The sequence below is a fragment of the Trichosurus vulpecula genome, chromosome 4 (genome assembly GCF_011100635.1).
Source record: "Trichosurus vulpecula isolate mTriVul1 chromosome 4, mTriVul1.pri, whole genome shotgun sequence".
In the NCBI taxonomy this organism is placed as follows: Eukaryota; Metazoa; Chordata; class Mammalia; order Diprotodontia; family Phalangeridae; genus Trichosurus; species Trichosurus vulpecula.
The window spans coordinates 291,225,442-291,233,007 of NC_050576.1; positions in this window are offsets into that span (position 1 = coordinate 291,225,442).

Genomic DNA, 7,566 nt, shown 5'->3' on the forward strand with positions numbered 1-7,566 from the left:
TGATTTCTTCCCCCCATTTCTTTCCTCCACTTGAGAAAGACTTACAGAGGCACCCATTCCCAATCTCCGGAACAAATAAAACTGGGTCCCCAGTGTTGTAGAACTGATTCAACTGGAGTGGATTAGTTTACAGTGATTTGATTTGTTCAGTCTGTTTTCTGTCTTTGCCTTTCAGAAGTCTCTCTTCTCTCTTTGTTTTACTGTCTCCCTAGTAATAACAATCTGAAGAAAAGATCATGATTGTCACATTTCTTTTTTTTTTGCTATATTTGTTACACTATAAATTCAATATTATAAAAAGTTTCATGCGACCTCTGGTCCTACATGCATCAAATTAATAAAAATCTAAAAGTTTAATTCCCTTGGTGTCTCATACCTAATTTCTACCACATTCACCTCCTTCCTGCTCAAAGCTGTCACCTAATAATATGTGAGAACATTGTCAGTTTTACACCAGAGACCATGTTGGTATCATTGGTCTCATTGTATAAACTGTTCAAATACTGTCTTTCAGAATTCTCTCACAACAGCATCCCCAGGCACTTATTTGACAAATTTGTAAGTAATAAGAGAAAACCAGATACATGATAAACAGAGGTGAAGTAATGAAAATAGAAGGATGAATGTACACAGTGCTGCTTATAGTCAACTAGTTCAATTTCACATGTCTACATTATATTAACTTTTCATCTGCGTTCAAATTATAGCCATGGTAACAATAAATCTGCAGTTAATGTTTTATCACACCACAAATAAGTATTGGGGAAAAAAACATTATTAGGCAGTCTGTCACTATGCAGGCAGATACAAGACTTGTTTGATAAATCAGTTTATAAAGCACTATTATAATTGTTCACTTCCTCTCATGATGAAACTTGGACCATAAGGAAAACATTTTAAGGAAACATTGATGGGATTCCCAGTAGAAGTTGACAGTTCCTATTGATGTTTCTTTGAAATATGATTTTAGAAATCACACATACACCTCCTTGCTTATAAATCTCCAATTGCGTGTTAAAATTTTGATTCTTTGTCGTATTTTTCATGGTGCAAAACTTGGTGCTTGACCCTCTAGTGCAAATTAACTTCTAATAACCAATATTAGTAGGGATTAATTTTAATAAGAAGTCATTGACTTTCCATAACCTTTAATATTTCAGCTTTCCCTTTTCCCTCATAAGAATTATGGCAAAATTTACAATCCTTTTGTAATAGAGCTAAGAGAAATGGTACCATCTTTATCCTGTCCACTTATCTCATGAATGATCTTATTTTCTTGTTCTGTAGCTTATCTACTTAAGTTTGAAGATAATCTTGACCTATTGGATGGAGAGAATATGTTTGTAGGCCTCATAGCAACCTTCAAAGCTTTCAGGATTCCTCCCTGGAGACATCTTGGGTGGGCAGATTGAGATTAGAGGGGAAGAAGGTGACACTTGCCCCTAAATGCTAAAAACCCTCCTCTATTCCAGAAATTCTCGCTTTTAATCCCTTTATGAAAAAGTATTGTATCCCAAAGTCCTCTGTCAAAATAGGGAATAACAAAAATAACCATTAAGACCCCAACACAGATTGTTTATAATAACTATTGTCAAAAAAACATCATGAAAGAATAGTATGTAGGGCCAATAAGTTTTGATGATGTTAGCAAAAATTTCTGTTTTAAAGTTATTACCAAGTATGCTGACCTGAGAAAACTGTTGTGTTTGGGTTTGACCCAAAGAAGGATTCTTCTCACTACTCAGCCAATCAAGGCTGGCTATTAGTAAGGACGTTGAACAAGACCCAGTAGACTTCAGCCTATGATCACCTATGGCACTCCAGAATAACTTAAACATTGGATGGTTTTCACTTCTGATGTTAGCTCTTGCTAGGTAATGCTATAGCTTTAGCTTGTAGTCCAGCACCATCAGAGATTCTTTTCTTGCTTTCACGTGGTTCGGGACACACTGTCCAAAAATAAGGTTGTAAAAAGTGGTGCCTGAATGTGCAGTTATAAAGAAATTAGCAAACGTCAGTCTGGAACCAATGAACCATTAGCTTTCCCAAAATCATCCAATCCTAAGCAAATACCACAGAATGTTCCAGTTGTCATCAGGCTTTCCATAGTGCTGCAAGGAATCCTTTTCAGTCATATTACAAATTTACATATTACAGTCAGCATAATGCTTAACAACCCACTAAGGCAGAATTATAGATAATCAGATGCATCAACTCTTCTGAGGTGGAAATCTTATTTGGACCAGATGTGGAATACAAGTGCAGAAAAGAAGCAACTCCAGGAGTTGCCGAAACAGGTATGCATGAGGAGGACTTATACAAAGTCATTAAATAGACAACATAACAAGAAGCCCAGGGACTTTGTTTGCTACACTAAAAAAATTTGGGATTTCTCTTAAGAATTCCAGGAAGCCAATCACTTTCTGGTAACGTGTATATCACAAGGTAGATACCTACCAAATTTGGTCAAAAGTGATGCTCGAATAATGAAACAAGGTCAGTTGATCACAGCACCTGCATGCTTGAACCGATTGCTTCTTGGCACAATAACAACCAAACAGGGAAGCCAGTTGCCAAGCTATGGTCCTTGCTCATTTCCAGTATGTAATGTGACTTACTGTCTCTCCCAGCTACCTCAGGACCTCACAAAACTGCTTCTGTCCCCAAACTACAGACATATCTGACTTGCTTGATTTGGGCAATGTCTAGCAAAATTGTAATGCACAATCTTAGCATCTTCCTTTGGAAACATTAATCCTAAACCTGTTTTGAGGTCTTCATGGGAGGGTATGGAAGGGCTTTATCAAAATTCCATCCATTTGCATTTTAGTATTGCTACTTATACACTGCTACCTGTCACTGTATTTTGAATACTTAACCCTGAAAATGTCATAGTAGTCTGCATTTTCAATTTTTGTTAGTTGTTCACGTGTCTACATAATCATGCTCATGTGCTTCACCTGCCAGTAAGTCTTCTTTATCAATGGAAGTGACATAAAGACAAAAAGTGTGAGTGTTTTTTCTTAAGTATAAACAAAAACAATGTGTAATCTTCTGTTTTGCATGCCAATATGCATTGTTTCTCATCAGCCAGTGAAATGTTTTTGTAGTCCATCTGCTCTCTATGATGATAAATTCCTAGGCCATAGCACCTCCCTACCTGTATATACCAAGTCCCAGAAGGATCTCCATCGGTGAGAAAACACTCAGTGACAAAATTGGAGATTCCTTATGTACTAATAAGATTATTCTGTGTCAGCAAAAATGGTATATGCATGATAAAATAATGGCCCACATTTACACATGGTGCTTTAAGGTTTACAGAGCATTTTGTTCCCAGCAACCCAATGATGGTAGGTATAGTTAAGTATTATTCCCCTTTTACAAACAAAGGAAACAAGTCCCAAAGTTAAGTGAATTGGCTGAGGTCACAAGGCTAATAAATAAGAGCTCCTAAGCTTGAACGCAGGCCTTGGAGTCTTAAGTCCATTGTTCATGCCATGCTCCATCGCTGCGAAGTGGTGAAATCAGCTTTAAATTCAATGACTGGGCCAAAAAAAAAAAAGCAAAAATTAATTTTAATTTCCTTTTTTTCTTGTTAATAGATTATTGGTCATTGATATGCACATGAGGCATCAGTTGCTTTTGCTGAACAGAGTCTTCTTCCTCAACAGGAATGTCATGAGGCACTCTACTTCTGAAGTCCACTAGAATAGTTAATTCAGGATTAGCAGTTGTAGTGAAAAGTGCTGGATTTAGGCCAGAGAAAGCCTCCTCCTGCCACTGATCTAGGTGATCCTGGGCAAGTCCCTTCCGCTCCCAGGGCCTCAGTTTTCTAATCTGTAAAATGAGATGTTTAGGCTAGATCAGTTGGGCCAAACTCAGAACATATCCCTGCAGACCTCACATTGACTTAGAAAACCACAAATTAGCATTATGTTTTATTTTTATTTATTTTGCTAAACATTTCCCACTTACATTTCATTTCTTTTACCCCCAATTACATTTTAATCTGGCACTTTTGAGTTTTGTAAGTCGTTTAACACCTCTGGGGTAAATGATCTCTAAATTCTATGATTCTATGAACTGGGTAATTATCAACAAGGTAGACCTGAGTTGGGAAGGGGAAAGGAAGGGGAGGGAGTAAGAATTTACATAGCACTTTACCAGTGTTACCATGTTTGATGCTCAAAATGACCCTGAGGTAGATACTAGTATTATCTCCATTTTACAGTTAAGGAAACTGAGGCAAATAGAAGTTCAATGACTGGTCCAGGGTCACACAGCTGGTAAGTATCGGGGCCAGTTTCAAACTCGAGTTCTCCTGACTCCAAGCCCAACACTCTATCCACTAGGTCACCTAGCTGCCAGTAAATTACTCAGAAGCCACATGTCTGAAAAGTTTTAGAAATGAGGAAAATCAAATATCACTGTTCTTGTTATTTCCAGTCTTCTATTCCCTGAGTGTTATATAGTCTAGAAGTTGGTTCTAGATCATGTATTATAAATTTACTTCCCACCACTCCCTAATGTCAATATGCATCATCATATAAAAGAGCTTTTCTCTTATGTATACTCAACTGCTTAGTTTTAAAAATGGTATTGGTTTTACTTTTTATTTTAATGGATCCTCTGATAGTGAAGTTCACTTACCCATGTTTCATGAACCTCTGTTTAAATTTGTTCCATACTAATTCAGTAGCTTATATTTGACTTGGCTCCATCTTGAATGTATTTCCTTTTGCAGACTTTTGCTCCCCAGACTAGTTTAATCAAAACCAGTTCTGCACTAAAAGCAGCATTACTTCTGGGGCTAACATAAATAGCTTCTCTCCAGCAGATGTCAGTAGAGTTAAGTTCAAAATGTTTCTTCTTGAGCTTTGCAGGATATCCAGACTTTGGTAGTCCACTACTGATGATCGATCGATTTTATGTATTTGTGTATTTGTAATTTCACTCAGAAGAGCAGGTAATCCTTAGAGGTCATCTCTAATCCCTTCTTCCCTTGGGCTATCAGGGATCAGGACTTGCCAACCCCCAAGCCTAGTTTACTCTCACCATTCTCCTCTGAGGACCTTGCCACCAAAAGAAGTGAGAACATTTTAAAAGAGCTTCCTCTTCTTCCCCGCTCACCATCTCTTCAGACATCTTTTCCCACTAGCACTCCTTCACTCGGGTCTCAGTTGAGGAGGCGATCCTTCTTGCCCAAAACAACCTATATCCTTGATTCAATCCCCTTTTGACTTCTCTGAAAAATTGCCCCCACTATTGTCCTCATTCTCCTGCCTTCAATCTCTTCCTATCTACTGGTTCTTTCCCTGCTGCTTACAAACACACCCATGTTTAACCCCCATCTTTAAAAAAATGCTCACTCTGTTTTCTTCTAGTTAAAATTCTGGAGAGAGCTATCTACCTTAGGTGCTTTTTCTTCTCATTTCTAAACCTTCTGCAGTGCCTGGCTTCTAGTCCTCTCATTCAGCTGAAACTTCCCTTTCCAAAGCTAAGCCTTTTCTCCATCCGATCCTTCTCGACCTCTCCTTCCAGACAGTCCTCACAAGGCTTTCATGGCCTTGTTCTCTCTTAGTTCTCCCACCTGACCAACCACTCCTTTGGGGGCTCCTTTGCTAGTTCTTTCATGTTGCATCTGCGAACCACAGTTTACTCCTAGGCAGTCCCCCAAAGCTCTGACCCAAGATGTCAGGAGGTCTTCTCTCGCTTTACTGCCTTGCTTGGGGATCTCATCAGCTCCCATGGGTTCAGTTATCATTTCTATGCAGATTATCTATGTCTATAGATAAATCGTTGTAGATACACACATATCCAACTCTAGTCTCTCTCCAGTGCCCTAGCCCTGCATCACCCATTGCCTTCTGTACTTCGAATTGGATATCCCCTGGGCATCTTAAATGCAACATGTACAACAAATACAAAACAGAAATTGGAATCTTTCCCTCAAAACCTTCTTCTTTTCTAAACTTCCCTGTTATCATCAAGTTATCACCATCCTCTCAGTTACCCACCTTGCAACTTCATTGTCATCCTTGATTCTACTGCCAAATCCTGTCTCTTCTACCTTCATAACATTTTTCATACATCTTCCCTTCTCTCCACTCACAGAACCACAACCCAAAGGAAGGCCCTCATCATCCCTCACCTAGACTATTGCCATAGCTTTCTAACTAGTATCCCTAGTAACTCCAGTGGCTCAAATACAAGCTCCTTTGTTTGGCATTTAAAGCTCTTCAGAACTTGACCCCTTTCCACTTTTCAATTCACCTTGCTCTTTCATGTACTCAGCATTTCAGCAATTTGTAGTTCCTTGAATGTGACCCTCCGTCTCCTGTCTGCATGCCTTTCTGTCCTTCATGCCAGGGGTATCCTCCCCTCTCCCCTCTCCCCTCTGCCTCTCAATTTCCATTACTTCCTTAGTCCCACCTACTCCAGGCTGCCTTTCCCTGTCTTTCCACACACACACACACACACACACACACACACACACACACACACACACACTATTATGCCATCCTTATAGTCTCTTACTATGTATCTTGTATCTCCCTAGTTGTTGTCTCCCTGATTAGAGTGCAAATTCATGGAGGGCAAGGACTGTTTTGTTCTGGTTTCTTGTCTTTCTTTATATTCCCAACACAGCACAGTGTCTGGTATATAAATGCTTGTTGGCTTGACTTGAGATAAATTTTTAAGATATCCTTAGATGTAAAGATTTTTTTTAGAATGAAACAGCCTTTGATAGTGGTACATGCTTTCATACACCACTGATAGTGCCTCAGTGATCACATCCACCAGACCTAGTACCTGTGATGTAGTTCATCAGAACTTGGTGATGTAAACTCATCATACCTGAATGCTCTCTTGCCATTTCCCCACCAGCCATTTTTCTTTTCTCACTTTCAGCTCAGTGAGGGTTCTTGTTGGCTGAAGAAGACAAGCAGAAAAATAGTTGAGAAGATCTGCCTTCTCTCCGTCATGCATTATCGTCATCCCACCCTACTTAGGGAGTCCTACCATTTCTTTGATCTTCCCCTTTGAGCCTCCACTTTCCCTCGATATTGCTAACAAGTCTGCTGAGTTTGTTCTGAGCTTTCACTGTTGGGATGCTTTTTTATAGGACCATGCTATACTTTTGTTTTCATCCTCCTACCTGCCCCTGCTCTACCTGGGAAGGAGGGGAGCTTCCTAGTTTCTCTGAGCAGCCATTCCACCATCATACTGACATTCTCTCTCCTAAAACTCCACAGCAGTTGTCTTGACCTGCCACTGAACCCTCAGCCTTTACACTTTCTAGCTCTCCACAGCTTCCTGATGCCCTAAGACAACAACCCCTGGAGGCTGGACCCCTATGGCCAATGACAAACTACCTGAACTCATTCCTCAGTGATTAATGTACTCCTCATAATGTACCCCATCATACCTGGTAGGGATTCTAAGTACCTTGCTGCCTTTATTCAAAGCCCATTCTCCATTCCCCCATTGAGCACTCCCTCAATTCTATTTCCTGAAACCCAACTCCCCCAACCCCAATGTATTACCCAAAACTATACCTCC